Source organism: Ranitomeya variabilis, chromosome 6 (genome assembly GCF_051348905.1).
Source record: "Ranitomeya variabilis isolate aRanVar5 chromosome 6, aRanVar5.hap1, whole genome shotgun sequence".
NCBI lineage: Eukaryota > Metazoa > Chordata > Amphibia > Anura > Dendrobatidae > Ranitomeya > Ranitomeya variabilis.
This window is the reverse complement of record NC_135237.1, coordinates 438,653,958-438,662,088: the sequence shown is the minus strand read 5'-3', so window position 1 is coordinate 438,662,088 and position 8,131 is coordinate 438,653,958.

Genomic DNA, 8,131 nt, shown 5'->3' with positions numbered 1-8,131 from the left:
AGATTCCACACGGGAGGTGCAGCGACCAGCAATCAAGAGATCCTGTGGTCCAGAAGTCTGCCGCCCAGTCTGTCAGCCCAGGAAGCAGAACTGATAGCGCTGATGAAGGCCTACCAGATGGCAGAAGACAAGACTGAGAAAATGTATACCGATTCAAGGTACTTGCATGGCATAGCACACGACTTCGGACCCATCTGGGCTGCAAGGGACTTCCTCACAGCAAGCGGAACAACCGTGAAGCATCAATGGAGCCATTAAGGACCTGCTGAACACACTTCAACTTCCAAAAGTGGTGACAATGCTAAAAGTCAAAGCGCATGGAAAACTGAACACAGTAGGGGCACGAGGCAACAACATGGCGGATATGGCAGCCAAAGAAACAGTCAAGGGAAGACAATATGGACAAGTGGAAGAGGTCGTAGAGCCGGACGGCTACTACAGGACGGCTGAAGACAGGAAACCTGACAAGATGACATCCTGGGATCTGCTCAAAAAAGTTGCAAGAGCAAGCCCCAAAGGACAAGAAGGAATGCTGGATGCAGAAGTGAGCAACACATGAAGAAGGAAGGGTATACTAAATGGACTACAAACCCTGTTTACCCCGAAGCATGTACCATATGGTGGTCCAGTGGGCACATGGGCCCACACACAGATTAAAGACACAGATGAATGATCCGATTGGTTCTTACTGGTTCGCTCCAGAAATCTCCACCCTAACAGCCAAGTTCATAAACAGCTGTCTGACCTGTGGCAAATGCAACCCTGGAAGAATGAAGAAAGTTCCCACACATCGTCTTGCCAGACCACTGTACCCCTTCCAGAGGATCCAGATAGACCACATCCAGATGCCGCCAAGTGGAGGATTCGAATATGTCCTTGTGGTCGTGGACGTGTTCTCAGGATGGCCAGAAGCTTTCCCAGTGAGGAACCAGTCAGCAAAGACTACTGCAAAGAAGCTACTCTCAGAGATGAGGTATGCAGCCATGGGGTCCCAGAAGTGATAGAGAGTGACCAGGGACCTGCATTCACAGCAAACCTCACATGAGAGATCTAGTCAGCAGTAGGGTCAGACTTAGGCCTACACACTCCCAATCACACTACTCAGTGTTAGGCACACTCCCAGAGGCCCAGAAAAGCTGTCACCATATGAAATTTTGTTTGTATCTAGTCCCAGGTTAGGGGTATCTTTTCCCTCAGCAGCTGACTATGTAATATGATACTTTGTCTGCTTATGTAATTGAAATCACCAAGAAACTTGCTAACATCCATTCTCGAGTTTTTTTCTTCATTGCCAGATCCAGATTCAGTGTCCGGTATGCACTCCTAGAAGCCAGGAGACTGGGTGTTGGTGAAAAAGCTTGTAAGGAGAACACCACTCGATCCCAGATTTGATGATCCTGCTCAAGTGCTGCTGATGACACCAAACTCTGAAACTGGAGGGAAGACTCGCTTGGATCCACTCATCGCATGGCAAGAAAGCTCCCCTACCAGAAGATGACACCCAAGCCAGAATGATGTCGTGGATGCCCTGCCTGACCGAACAGATGACCTACCTTATAAAGACTGCACATCGCTCACTACACCTGCTATTAACTAAGAGACTGATTGCAACGAACCCCCGTTAGGGACAGATCTCCTGACCGCCCATTTGCGAAAAGTCTGTATGGAGTGGGGCACAGGCGTTAGGCTTGTGTCAGTTCGCCAACAGCACAAAAGAGTTGCAGCGCTTTGGGACAGGAGGCTAGGATTAGGGCAAGTGATATCTAAGGGGGGCTTGTGATAGAAATATATATATCATGTAGATCTCACTTGCATGTATACTCCTCTATAATCAAATATATACTTATATGCTCACAGCTAATATATATATTATAATCAATGGTTTAAAATGGCTGACACGAACTGAACTGATATAAGCCTGATATAACCCAGACAGATCATATGGGGTTTTCCACCCCTAAAAGCAGAAGAGAGTCAGATGTTTGGTGACTGCTGGTCAGGTGTCTCCACTTTGTCCTAGACAGAGAACTCGAGTTTAGTTGCTTGATCAGCAGTCATATGAGCATTAATCACAATATTCCATATATGTTTAGATAACCAATGACAGAGGAGCTAGACAATATGGTAATTAACTAACCACCCCTGACAACCCCTAACCACTCCTTTCTATGTGAAAATATAAAACTATGTATGTACAATAAAGTAGCAGTATTGATGGAATGTTGTTCTGTCACAGTTGTGTACAGTCCATTCTTGATGAGCGCTCAAAATACTCAGTCTAATTGGGAGCGGCCACAGCACACACAGGGATATATTTATCCAACCCTAATATTTCCATAACAGTGCCACATGTCATCTCTCTTGAAATCAGGAGTCAAGTGTGGGTTATAGCCTTATTAGGGGCTTGTATGGTTGGGGCATAAATATGCTCCTGTTTTAATTGTTTTTAAATGTTAGTGTCTTGTTATTGACTGTTGTTATACTTAAATAAAGCTGTGTTATAACTTTTGCCATATCCAAATATGTGGTGATCCCCATTTGTATGACCTATCCTGCTTCTTTGTGTTCTAATATTGGTCATTTTATAGGTCTTGGAGTGTATCCCACTGACCTTGGTGCCCCCTTAACTGGTATAGTTTACTGAGGTAATCTGTTTACCTTTTGCTCTGTCCTTCCTGGCTGTGGCTATACTGGATATATGTTCCTGGACCCTCCGGCGTAACTCTTGAGTGGTTTGACCCACATATAACTTGTCACACCCACATGAGTGCATAGACCAAGTTACGTGACCGACAGTTAAAGAATGCTTTTGACGAGACCTGTGTGGATAAGTAGATAAGTATGGTAATGTAACTCCTATTTCTGATAGCATGAAAGGACACACCGAACAACCCCCACAAGGGAAAGAACCCCTATTTAGATTACCAGTTCAAACCCTAGATATTGGGCATCTAAAATGACTCTTTGTAAGACTGTCCTTTAAGTTTCTAGCCCTCCTATCAACTACTCTTGGTCTATTTTCAATGTATGGTCTGAGCTTAGTCTCACTCAATAAGATATCCCAATTATTTTCCAAAATTTGGTAGATATCTCCACATTGGTTATTATACTGGGTAATCAAACTGAGTGTATTTGATTTAGCTCTCACCCGGGGTCTTAGTGTGTCCTCCGTCTTGCTAGTAAGGGAATGTTCAAAAGCTTTTGAAATAGTTCTACGTGGATAGCCCTGTTCTTGAAAACAGTCCGTGAGTAGTCGTGATTCATTCAGAAAATCATCAAAGAGGCTACAATTTCTTTTGAGGCATAGGAACTGTCCCTTGGGGATGCTATTACGTAGGTGTGCAATACGAAAACTCGAGTAGTGCAATAAGTTTTTGTTGGCTGTACTCTTCCTATGCAAGGTAGTGTTGATCCGATTACCCTGCACTATGATTTTCAAATCCAAGAAGTTCACAGATCTAGTGGAAAGGCAAGAGGTCAGTCTAATATTCCAGCAGTTGTCATTAAGATCTTTAACAAACATTTCAAGCTGTTCAGTTGTGCCTGTCCACAATACAAGGATGTCATCGATAAATCGATACCATCTGAGGACATGGGACCTGAAGTCCACATGTTTTCGCACATGGGTATCCTGCCACCACCCCATAAAGAGGTTCGCATAGGAGAGTGCACATCTGGCGCCCATAGCTGTTCCGGATACTTGTTTATAGAAGACTCTGTCGAATACAAAATAACTCTTCTCCAATACCATCCTCAAAAGTTCTATGATGAAAGAATCATGGGCCCTATCCCCAGTGGTTTGAAGATCCAAAAAATATGAGACAGCCATAATACCTAACTCATGCATGATGGTGTACAGAGCTTCTACATCAAGAGTAGCAAGAATAATGTTGTCATGCAATTCCAATGTGTCCAACTGATGTATCAAGTGCGATGAATCCCGTATGTAGGAATCCAGCGAGAGAACAATTGGCTATAAGAAGAAATCCAAGTAAATACATGGTCACTCATCGGTGAAAAAGATAGACCTTTGGACAAATTTAGATCAGCAGGAGACAGTACATATGGTGACAAATTAATGATCCGTAACTCACCCAGATTTGGACTTTGTCCTGCCACCTGGTTGTGTGCCTCCCTTAGCTTCTCTGGCTGTTGTAGCACGTCACCCTCTTGAAACTTGGTGACCAATTCCTGTGACACCTGTGCTTCCTCCTGTGGTCTGGTGGGTAGGCTACACATGAGTGAGGATCAACATCTTGCTGAATGTATAGGAGGATATGAAGAGCTTCTTTGGCACCAACTTCTTTGGCATTGGCCCCACCTATTCCCTTATATCTCCCCCCCTCTTTCCTAATCTTGCCTGACTACCTCTATATACTTGTGTACATGCTGCTATCATTTAACCTGTATTAATATACACTCACCGGCCACTTTATTAGGTACACCTGTCCAACTTCTTGTTAACACTTAATTTCTAATCAGCCAATCACATGGCGGCAACTCAGTGCATTTAGGCATGTAGACATGGTCAAGACAATCTCCTGCAGTTCAAACCGAGCATCAGTATGGGGAAGAAAGGTGATTTGAGTGCCTTTGAACGTGGCATGGTTGTTGGTGCCAGAAGGGCTGGTCTGAGTATTTCAGAAACTGCTGATCTACTGGGATTTTCACGCACAACCATCTCTAGGGTTTACAGAGAATGGTCCGAAAAAGAAAAAAAATCCAGTGAGTGGCAGTTCTGTGGGCGGAAATGCCTTGTTGATGCCAGAGGTCAGAGGAGAATGGGCAGACTGGTTCGAGCTGATAGAAAGGCAACAGTGACTCAAATCGCCACCCGTTACAACCAAGGTAGGCCTAAGAGCATCTCTGAACGCACAGTGCGTCGAACTTTGAGGCAGATGGGCTACAGCAGCAGAAGACCACACCGGGTACCACTCCTTTCAGCTAAGAACAGGAAACTGAGGCTACAATTTGTACAAGCTCATCGAAATTGGACAGTAGAAGATTGGAAAAACGTTGCTTGGTCTGATGAGTCTCGATTTCTGCTGCGACATTCGGATGGTAGGGTCAGAATTTGGCGTAAACAACATGAAAGCATGGATCCATCCTGCCTTGTATGGAGCATCTTTGGGATGTGCAGCCGACAAATCTGCGGCAACTGTGTGATGCCATCATGTCAATATGGACCAAAATCTCTGAGGAATGCTTCCAGCACCTTGTTGAATCTATGCCACAAAGAATTGAGGCAGTTCTGAAGGCAAAAGGGGGTCAAACCCGTTACTAGCATGGTGTACCTAATAAAGTGGCCTGTGAGTGTATACTTAATGTATCATTTTGTAATTAGGTATGGCTTTATTCTACTAGTCCCTTGTACATCTCTTTGTCTTTTGCTCATTTGCATATGTTTGGAGCCCATACAGGGCTCCACACGTTTGCATATGTACATCTTACACAGTACTGTGTTTGGGGATCCCATGCGCATATAAAATAAGTAGTGCTTTTCAGACAAAGTTTATGTTTTTGGTATTTGCATGTTATTGTCCTATACAGTTTTTCGGCTGCTATCTCACTGTGGCATACATAAAGTCTGAGCGCTTGTGCCAGATACCAGTAAACACAGTGATCATATTTCTCTCTTAAACACTGGAGTATCGTTGTAGCCTCTTGTGCCTGCGCAATAAGTATCGCCGCTCTGCACACGTTATGGTGTGCTGACATTGCCCGTGCATGCGCATTGAGTTCATTTGTAACTACCAGTTATCGGGCCGACTTTCACTTGCGCAGTACAAATGACGGGACGCCGTCTTATCATGAAGATCTCCTGGTCATCGCTGTCGCACACCTGGTATGTTCTGAACAAAATTCTAGCTTGTATATATTTAGTAAGTGTACCTACACCACCACTGAGCCTTTGACCTTGAGAAAGACACCTTGGTGTGTCGATACGCGTGGGTCCAGCACCTACCTTGCCTGCCTGCTCTGCCACATGGGGAGCGACTGCTATTTTAGATCAGGGTGAAGTATTGGTCTCACCAGCATATTGATCGCTCAGTGGCAGTCATTCTATCACAAATGCTTTTTTTCCATGCCTATGTTGCTTTTCTTCAGACTATTATACCCTTGCTTGGTAAATACCCTTGCTTGGTAAATATCACTTGTTGTATTATTTGTTTTTTGCAAATATTGTGAGATCTCCCAACATAGGACTTGCTGTATGGTTATTACATTATCTGCATACCAGCTGCATGCACACAGCTATTTATATTAGTCTGTATCCATTCATGCTATGTCCTTTGCAGTTGGTAAAATATTGCAAAACTTCTTTATATGGGATGCTTTGCATGGGTATCATGTTACTTTCATGATAGCAGCATGTACACAGTTTACAATCTATAACTTTCATTAGTCTGTTTATTGTATTATTTGCATCTAATTATTATTGGTTAGGGGAACATCCATTATAAAGCATTTGGGCATGTAGGGCTTGGTGTATTGTACCTATTATTGTATGACCCATACTCTTTTTGGATCATATAGAATAAATGTTACCAATATCATAAAGTACAATATGTCACGAAAAAATAATCTCATAATTCGTGGGATACATTAATGCGTTGCAGAGTTATGACCTCATATAGGGACACTGGTCAGAATTGTAAATTTGGCCTGGTCAGGAAGGTGAAAACAGGCTTCGGGGATATATAATTTTATTGGTTTTATGATAATTTATTTGAATAGTTTATGATTAGGTAACACATTAATTAACACCGCAGCTTTCATTCACCATAACAGAGTGTGTAGTCTTTATTGGGTGATGTTCCTCTGTGGTCTCTGCGATCCCATGTACTTATCACTCCCATTAAAGGGAATCCATCACCTAATTTTGGCCCTATAAACTGCTTCCACTTCCATTAGGGGTTTAACAACAGCATTCTGCAATGCTTAGATAAGCCCCCGATGTAACCTGAAACATAAGAAAAACAAGTTATATTATACTCACCTGGCGTCGCAGGTCCGGCGCCTCTCATCTTCATGCGATGTCGTCATCCTCCTCGCTTCTGTCAAGGCTCCTGCGCAGGCGTATACTCTGCAATGTTGAGGGCAGCGTAAAGTACTGCAATGCGCAGGTGCTGGGGCCTCTCTGACCTTTCCCGGCGCTTGAGCACTGCAGTACTTGGCTCTGCCCTCAACAGGGCAGAGTATTAAAGGGAACCTGTCACCCCCAAAATCGATGGCGAGGTAAGCTCACCGTCGTCAGGGGCTTAAGCCCCCGATGTTACCTGAAAGAGGACAAAAAGAGGTTAGATTATAGTCACCCAGGGGAGGTCTCGCTGCAGTCCGGGTCCGATGGGTGTCTCAGGTCCGCTCCGGCGCCTCCTACCTTCATTCCATGATGTCCTCTTCTGGTCTTCACGCCACGGCGTACTTTGTCTGCCCTGTTGAGGGCAAAGTACTGCAGTCTGCAGGCGCCAGGACAGGTGAGTGAGGCCCAGCGCCTGCGCACTGCAGTACTTTGCTCTGCCCTCAACAAGGCAGACAAAGTACGCTGCGGCGTGAAGACCAGAAGAGGACATCATGGAATGAAGATGGAAGGCTCCGGACCGGACCCTGAGACGCCCATCGGACCCAGACCGCAGCAGGACCGCCCCTGGGTGAGTATAATCTAACCTCTTTTTCTCCTCTTTCAGGTAACATTGGGGGCTTATCTACAGCATTCCAGAATGCTGTAGATATACCCCTGATGACGGTGAGCTTACCTCACCATCGATTTTGGGGGTGACAGGTTCCCTTTAAGCCTGCGTCGGAGCCGAGACAGCAGCAAGAAAGAGGACGTCATCGTATGAATATGGGAGGCGCCGGACCAGAACAGCAATGCCCATCGGACAGGCATCGGACCGCCCCCCCCTACCGAATGCTGTAGATAAGCCCCTGATGCTGGTGGCAGCAGTTTATAGGGCCAAAATGAGGTGAGATTCCCTTCAACAACTTGACGATTTTAGGAATTGGGGCAGAAGCCGGATCAGGCGGACAGCTGGTCGTTTTTCCATAGAAACCCGTGTGTATGTTCTCGTTGGCGTTTTCTGAGACGTCTTTCAGTGTGTACACAGCCTAATGCTATGGGGACACAGAG